Below are 7,720 nucleotides of genomic sequence, written 5' to 3'. Positions count from 1 at the left end.
TCTCTGTGGGAGTCCAGTTCAGGATTCAGTAATAAAACTGAGTGAAGAGTTAATTGCTTGGGCTCAATCCCATACTATTGTCCGTCCTCTGACTCAATAGCTAAAATCCTTAAAATGAGATAGCTGATGGGAACAGTTGCATTCACATGAGGTGAATAATCTCCAAGAGAGCTTTTCAAATTCATGCATCTTCAGGATGTAACTGAGCATAGCTCTTCTGAAGCCAGTTGTATACCAGCTGAGGATCAGCCCCAAGATTTCGATGCACCACGCCTTCACTAAATTCATTCATGCTAAGTTATTCAAAGAGAATCAAATGACAGTGCATGTAAAAAGAAAAAAGAAAAAAAAAAAAAAGAAATAAAGTAAAAAAGACCAGCAAAGCAAATTCATATTTGCTTTGAAAGTTTGTAGAAAAGGGTTGGATTCTTTTCTGCAATTTTGGCAGGTTCTGATTCAGCTCTGGCAGTAATTATTCAGAGCAAAGATGGATTCTGTGTGAGAGAGAGAAAATACACATAACTCCCAGGGAGTCTTGACAGTCTACGCAATTAAACTGATTTCTGACAACTCTGGACAGTGAGAAAGGATAAAAATGAAGTTCATATTTGTGATACATGAATTCTTAAGGTAGAACAGCCGGCTTGTCTTCCAAGACGCCGCGTGATTCTGCATCTGCCCCACGGCCGCTGGTTAGGCAGGCGGTCATCTCTCAGCTACCCTCTCCAGATTTAGCGTCTCATTTAAAATTACAGCTTCTGTTAAAACTCCCCCACGTGCTGTATTTCCAGACCGAATTAGTCTAGCTTCAGCTTCTAGCCGCTCATCGTGAAGTCAAGCTGAGGGCGTTTCTGTATGTGCCAGCCGGGTCCGACCCCCCCCAGCAAGGCCGATTGCTTCGGGCGCAGGGTCACCCAGCTCCCCACGCGCTTTCTGCCCGCACATCGCGTGGCCACAGCGGGATGGACACATGCCCCGAGGGTTTCACCGCTATCTCCCCCTGGTTACACAGTTTAATCATTGTCCACCGCAGCTCTTTTCAAAGTACAAAGGGCTGTTTTCTAAGACAATGCACGCAGTGAAATTCAGCATTTCTGGTGCTTTTGTGTAACAGAGTTATTCTATTTCTTTCTAAGACCCCTGCTGAAACGCTGCATGTGCATTTTGCCAAATGGCTTGCTGATCTCCTTCCCACTTAGAAGCGCTTTCACGAAGGCATCGTTTTACCTCTGTCTGTCTGAGAGCTGAACGCAGATTTTATTGTGATCGGATTTCAGTTTCTGAAAATCATTTCTGAACTTCCCAGCGGTAGTGGTTCCTTCAGTAATGACTTTCATCAAGCAGTCTTTTGTAATATCAGGCAAGTTGCAGAAAAATCCAGACATGGAGACACTAAAAATATTTCTCATGTCGCTAATTGAAAGAAAGTGATGACTCTAATGTGTCCTTCGTCACACATTCTGGTGATGTTTCCAGGCATAAATAGCTTGATCTGTGGTTTCTTGAATGGGTATCAGTGGTTATGAAGAAAGCTACGTTCACATCCATAACGTTGCTCTTCATTTCTGCATGGTCTCCTAGCAGGATGTTCAGAAGCAGGCAACCTTCACTGTCATCTTCTCCAAGGCAGCAAATTACTTGTGTGTTCAACGCTGCTGGTCACAGAATAAAACCAGCTTTCCAGTGGCAGTCATGACTGATATCTGTAAGGAATATGGTTCACTTTAAATATCAGTTACAGACCGCTTAATGGATAATCTAAAGTGCATTTGGCGTGATGCTGCAAGGACTCGCTTTTTGTCCCATGCTATCGAGTGAAATCCAGAGCAGGAGTTCAAATTGAGTGGAAACATTGTAGAATCATTAGTGTTTGTTGATGGATTTGTTTATTTGCTTGTTTTGGTTTGTTTTTTTAAAAGCAGAAGCTGTCATCTCTTCTTGCTGGCAAATCATTTTATTAGCTATCGTATTTTCACCCAGCAGAATCCTTATACCATGACAATCTTCCAAATTAAACTTTAAGATTCCAGGAAAATTGTAACCGGTGCTTTAAGTCAGACGTGAAGCTAACGAAAGAGGCTGGAGGAGCGCTCCTGGTGCGGCCCTTAGTTTCTGCCTACAGCACAGCGCAATTCCACCTGAAAGGCTGGGCTGACTGCCCTAGGTTACGTATAACAGGACAGGAGTTTAAGTAAGGTAAAGCTGAGCAAATATCAATAAACGGCCTTTCATAGGGACGTTTCTCCTTAGGACTGTTGACTGCGTAATCTCAAAATCAATGCCCCAGCCTTTCCTGGCAGGAGGTTTGGATTCATCATCTTGCTCTGTCCCTGAGCTGCCGTGTGGGCAAGTCGCTTGCTTTTTCCTCCTGTGCTTACCTGCCTGTAAACTGAGGGTGATTTCTGTCTTCCTACAGCTAGTTCTCTGACATCTGTAGGTTAAAAAATGCTACAGCACAGACTGGGCCTTTACAGGATTCTAGTGGCAGATTCAGCACTGAAAAGACAAAGTGGATGGAAAACCGGGTAAAATACTTTATTGTCTAATCGGTTGTTACTATTACAAAATCGTGAGATGATAAAATACTGCAGTGGTCGTATTTACTGAACCTTTACGGTACCTTGCAGTGGGCACCTCTTGTGAACATGATGTGTTTGCCACTGCTGATTCACACACAGGTTGCAACGCAGAAACATAAACGCTACCTAAAACATCGCAAGGTGAAGAATTTAAGGTTCCGTAACAAACTACTAACCTAAGAAAGCAATGTCAACAGCCTCCAAATATATGAGCTGTTTCTGATCCGTTAACAGCAGAGAAGCGTTCTTGTTACTGAAACACCCAAGGCTGCTCAGATGAGTTTTCCAAAGCAGGACAGACCTGAGAAGACTGGTCAGGCTCTTCCAAACAGACATAAAGTAGGTCGGCTTCCTGAAAAACAGGACAACTACACTAAAAATAAGCAACAGGGATCATATTAGGGCAAGGCAAATTAAGTAGTTGGAAGAAGTCTACGCAGAAAACTCTCCGTGTACGGAAAGCCCTGACTCTTACAGTGTTGTCTGGCTCAATGTTGATGAAAAAAACACACAAAATTCACCAAAACAGACTGTGCAGTAAAAGCAGCAAGATGCTTTTCCAGTAAAAATTTTCACCTAGAGAAGTCAGTGGGGCCTGGTGAGATTTTTGGTGCATATGATTTTGAAGCTTGCTGAATACTGTCTTGGGATTTTGCTGTTCAGAGATTATCTGTCCCTCCCAAGTTTTTGAGGCTTTTGTTTAAATACAGACAGTTAACCCGTGTTCCTCATCACTAACTCTTGTGTACACAAATGCACAACAGGTTAGTGATACTTACTTTAATATTGATGAAAAGCAAAGGTTGTGTTTATTAAAACGCCTTAGCCAATAAAACACCTTATCCTAAAACAGATCTGGTTTCCTCTGTTAAATTCCATTTTTTTTCCTCTGTATGTGAAATTGTATTCATATAAACAAATTGTGAGTGGAATATCTTACAGTTGTCGTGGATGATCTTTTTTGAGATTATTGTGGGTTCCTGCTTATGATTTTTCTCTGGCAGCGTTTTGAGCCCAAATTTAAAATCCTCTAAACAAAACCAAACGATGAACTACTTAAGGTGACAACTGCTTCAGATTCCCTTCGATCACTCTGCAGATCCAGGCCTAATTTAGAGAATCTGTTCATACATTTTGATTATTTTTTTTTCTAAAAAGGTAACAAATCAGAATCTCAATTTTTTTTTTTTTAAGGAGAAAAAAAAAAGAAGACACAGTGCTATTTTTTCCCTTATAAAACGATTCAAATATACAGTAGTATCACAAAATTAACAGGCACAGAAAGATAAATTAGTGTGTATTGAGGTATTTGGTAATCTCATTTTGGGTCATCTGAAGTCAATTAAACTTTGTTAGATGCTGGTGGGGAAAGAATCATAAGACCTGCTCTTTAATAAGCCTTCACTCCAGAATTTTACCCTGTCACATGAGGAAACAGCAATAACCTTTCCTGTCATGGATGTCCATAATGTACTGTGAGGTTTCCCATTTATTGTGGTAGCTGTGATATTGAGGAACAATGTTTGCCGTCCACAGGTGTCTAATTTACAGTCTTGTTTTACCCTTCAACTTCTAAGTTTAGGTAGGACAGAAGCTGCGTGACCTTCAGACTGCTTCTGGTCCACAGCGTACTGAGTTTTTGTAGAGGTCTACTTGATCAAAAAGTGACTCTTCCATTTTAGTTTGCTAACGTGCCACATATTTCTTTACCTTCTTCTAAAACCAAGTTATTACCTCTTACATTATGCCCTGGAAGGTGGTCATAACTTCTGATCAGTCCATGAGCCTGCATTTCTGTTGACAGATGTTCGTTTGATCCTGTGGCCTGGATGAAGAAGTTGTCTTTCCTGTAACCAAACCTCACTTGGAGCCAGTCAGAAAGTGAAAGCTGAATCAAAGGTTTCATTTTCACTAGAAAATGCAATTTGTTTGGACTGAAATTTTGATAGCAATGCACCTGACTCCAAAAGCAGATCTTACAGGTAAGATTGTCATGGCTAGGAAGGAATTCGGTCAGATGAGGACAGCAGAGTCAAGGCAGCAGCCCGGAGCCACACGTACCTGCGAACACCTGACTACCAAGTGGGCAGCTGGCCACAAAGCTGTTAAATATGCAGAAGTATCTGCTTTTCCATTGCATTTTTTTAGGGCAATAATCCACAGATAACCTTTTGTTTTTCCAAACTATTGCAGAATGAATTCCTGTTTTCTTGTCAATCCTAATTCAAAATCCTCTCCCTGCCCTCTCTCTCCCCCTCTCCCATTTCCTTCAGCAGCCTCTCTGTAGCTGGGATGGAGACTCGGGCTTAAACCCTGTTACACCTTCGCTCACTCAGTATCTCACAAAAGACCTTTGCAAAGTCTGCTTGTGATCATGCAATAAGGTAACCAGCTGGACCGACTTTGAGCCAGCATTGGGACATGAAGTTAAGGTAGGGAGTACAAGGCATTAGCCAATACTATTCTCATCATCTCCAGAAGAGTTTTCTCTGAAGTGGTTTATTCATACTCCAAACTGGATGAAGCCAAAAAGGGAGTGCTAGCTTTAAGGCATACGCAGTGTATACTCAATCAAAGGAAGCTTTCAAGAGAGGAATGTGTGAGCTAATGCAATCCTAGAGCAAGAGTAACTCATGCTTCGACAAGTTATATGCATTTTTGTGTCTGTGGCTGATAACTTGCCCCTACTTGTCACTGCTAATTATCTGCTGTTAAATGAATGTTCAGCTCGTAGTGATCAAGAGATTCAATGCTTAAATGAACAAATCCGAAGCTGTCAGATATATGTTTCCTCACATCTGTGGGTTAGGGAGGTAGCATGTAAACATGTCTGTTTAGCACAAGGTCAGCTGGTGTGCAAGCTCCAGTTGGTTGGTATATGCATGAAAGAAAAAAAAAATCAGATTGAGAACAAGACACATTTCAAATAACAATGAGGAAAAAAATAATCAGAGCATGTAATAATATCCTTGACATTTAGCATCTTGAAGTAAGAATTGCTAAGGGAGATTTTGGAATTGACACAGGAGAAGGTTTGTTTTTAAGGAAACCAGGGTACACATATGCTTGGAACAGCACAGGTTGATTGTTCAAGAGCAGAAGATAAAGTGATTGGCTTCTCATGGTCTCTTACACTCTAGTTTTCTGTGTGCATAAAATATTTTTGCTGTCTGTATAAATTACATTCTCTAGTTTAGCTTAAAAGATGTTGCCTTTTGAGTTTCAGTTGGCATCTGGGTATTCCAATGTGTTCAGCCATAAACTCCTCCACACAGATTATACATCTGAAATATGAAAGGGTTTTGCCAAGAGGGAAGAAGTATGCTCCTGAGCTATTGGAAAGTTCAGGAGGTGAAAAACGTTTCCTGCTTCTATAAATGACACGTTTGAAAATAAAGCGTTTCATTACAATGGTCATTTGGAAGCTGCAGCTGGCAGCTGTCGCTTTGGGGGGAAAAATGGTTGTGGCTTTGACAGTAGCAAAATAACAGTGTAGGTATGAGATAGCTAACAGTATTCGTAAAGACGTAATTCTGTCTTAAACTGAGCTTTCCTTTGGTGTCAGCAGGCTTTCTGAAGAAAATATTAAGGCACAAGCAAAAATATTCCAAGAGAAAGCTTAATTTTGGGGACAGAGGGAGAGAGAATGAATTCTTAGCACTCCAGGGTAATTCAGGCTGGAAGGGACCTCAGGAGAGCTCTAGTCCAACCTTCTGCCCTAGGCAGGGTCAGCTCTGGGATCACACCAGGTTGTGCAGGGCTTCCTGCAGTCTGGTCTTGGAAACCTCTAAGGATGGAGACCTCACAGCCTCTGGGGACAACCTGCTCCACTGGCCTTGTGAGGGAGGGCTTTTCTATCAGCATGCTAAGCCACTTCACTCTAGATATTTGAAATCAGGAGACAAATGTGACCACTAGTGGCCTTTCAGACACTTCTCTTTCTGTGAAAAGACAGGAACGTACACCGTTGGTCTTTGGAGGCAGAGCTTTGTCACTAGACCACTCTGTTTTGGGAGAATATTTGTCCAATCTGTCCTGATGGAGCTATTCCAACTAATACAAGATATTTCTGGAAGGCAAAGCGAGTTGGAGTCTGTTGGTTGGACCCTTGTTGGAAGACAGCAGACAGCAATTCTTGCTGGTGTTTTGCTTTGCAGCATTTCACGTGGGTCTTACCTGGCAGGGGTGCTCTGCCACTGCCTGTTCGATGGAGTCCATCAGGTGGGGTAGGAAAAAAAGAGTGGCTGATTCATAATGCCAGATGGAGCTTTTGCAGACTAGTGCCTGTCTAGACTCAAGGAGCTTTCCTAGGGCCCTCAGGTGCCTTCACCATCACAGAACAGTTGATCAGGGTATCAGAGTCTGTGCTTTCCCTGAGCTACCAGCTGTGAGTTTTCAGGCTAGGTCTGGACCTCACTGTCTGGTCTGCACGGGGGGGAGCAGAGGAGGGTTTTGTTATTTGTTTCACCTCCCATGCTGCAAAGATACAGCAAAGGACAGAAACTGCACTCAAGCTTCAGCTTTAAACACTGAAAATAGCTGAAGAGCAGCAAAAGCATGGCCTGGAGTAGCGGTCTACAGAGCTTAAGTGTTTGGCACGCAGTTACGTGATGTTTCAGTAGGACTCTTCACATGCTCCAGTTTAAGCATCTGTTTAACTATTTGGCTGACCAAAGCCAAGAAGTCTGAACATTGTATAATCCCATCTCATGTTCATACCTGTTAAAGTATGTATATATCATCGATACTGGATGTCTGGAAGTAATTTGAGCTCTGTTGATAAGTCCCCAGGGTTTGTTTTCTTTTCTTTCTCTTTTCTTTCTCTTTTCTTTCTCTTTTCTTTTCTCTTTCCTTTTCTCTTTTCTCTTCTCTTCTCTTCTCTTCTCTTCTCTTCTCTTCTCTTCTCTTCTCTTCTCTTCTCTTCTCTTCTCTTCTCTTCTCTTCTCTTCTCTTCTCTTCTCTTCTCTTCTCTTCTCTTCTCTCCTCTCCTCTCCTCTCCTCTCCTCTCCTCTCCTCTCCTCTCCTCTCCTCTCCTCTCCTCTCCTCTCCCTCTCCCTTCCCTTCCCTTCCCTTCCCTTCCCTTCCCTTCCCTTCCCTTCCCTTCCCTTCCCTTCCCTTCCCTTCCCTTCCCTTCCCTTCCC

The 7,720-nt window shown here is 42.4% G+C and overlaps 1 long non-coding RNA gene across 1 annotated transcript; it reads left to right on the top strand.

Annotated features, from left to right (window-relative positions):
• The first annotated feature begins 1,129 nt into the window (after window positions 1-1,129).
• LOC142602484 (uncharacterized) lies at window positions 1,130-7,361 on the top strand. The gene is made up of 3 exons (XR_012836233.1): window positions 1,130-2,525; window positions 4,384-5,011; window positions 6,531-7,361. It is a non-coding gene; the product is annotated as an uncharacterized LOC142602484 (long non-coding RNA).
• The last annotated feature ends 359 nt before the right edge of the window (window positions 7,362-7,720 follow it).

This window comes from Balearica regulorum, chromosome 7 (genome assembly GCF_011004875.1).
Source record: "Balearica regulorum gibbericeps isolate bBalReg1 chromosome 7, bBalReg1.pri, whole genome shotgun sequence".
NCBI lineage: Eukaryota > Metazoa > Chordata > Aves > Gruiformes > Gruidae > Balearica > Balearica regulorum.
This window is presented reverse-complemented; position numbering and strand designations above follow the sequence as displayed.